The sequence below is a fragment of the Dendrobium catenatum genome, unplaced genomic scaffold, assembly GCF_001605985.2.
Source record: "Dendrobium catenatum unplaced genomic scaffold, ASM160598v2 original_scaffold_210368, whole genome shotgun sequence".
In the NCBI taxonomy this organism is placed as follows: Eukaryota; Viridiplantae; Streptophyta; class Magnoliopsida; order Asparagales; family Orchidaceae; genus Dendrobium; species Dendrobium catenatum.
This window is the reverse complement of record NW_021528780.1, coordinates 1-666: the sequence shown is the minus strand read 5'-3', so window position 1 is coordinate 666 and position 666 is coordinate 1. Positions and strand designations below refer to the sequence as shown.

Sequence of the window (666 nt, the reverse complement as noted above, 5' to 3'; positions counted from 1 at the left end):
AATCGGACTCTAGGGCTGAAAGTTATTGAAGTTCCCGCCCGGTCGCCACATAGGACACCCCGGTTGCCTTCATGGGTCCCACGATGCGGGTTTCATCGCTCGATGCGCGACGAGCCAACACCGCAAGTGGTTCGTAGGCCGTGGCGAAGAGCTAGAAAAAAAAAACGATGACAGGTTAAAAAAAGGGTGCAACACGAGGACTTCCCAGGAGGTCACCCATCCCAGTACTACTCTCGCCCAAGCACGCTTAACTGCAGAGTTCTGATGGGATCCGGTGCTCTAGTGCTGGTATGGTCGCACCCGTATAAAAATGTTCTGAAATTATTCTTAAGTTGACGGCGTGGAGAGGTGATTTTGACGCATCTTCATTCCGACAGAGCGTAGGGGTCAAAAATGCATTTTTTTGCTCCGCACGGCCGGCCGATGGGCCTATGGCGCATCGGTGCCCCATCCGGCTCGGAAAAAGCTTTCCGGAATGGGGTCATAGTGCCGAATCGGACTCCTGGGCTGAAAGTTATTGAAGTTCCCGCCCGGTCGCCACATAGGACACCCCGGTTGCCTTCATGGGTCCCACGATGCGGGTTTCATCTCTCAATGTCCGGCGAGCTAACACCGCAAGTGGTTCGTAGGCCATGGCGAAGAGCTAGAAAAAAAAAAGCGATGACA

General features: G+C 53.8%; 1 non-coding gene across 1 annotated transcript; it reads right to left on the bottom strand.

Annotated features, from left to right (window-relative positions):
- Positions 1-183: 183 nt before the first annotated feature.
- Positions 184-302, bottom strand: LOC114578900. The gene has a single exon (XR_003699816.1). It is a non-coding gene; the product is annotated as a 5S ribosomal RNA (ribosomal RNA).
- Between the last annotated feature and the right edge of the window lie 364 nt (positions 303-666).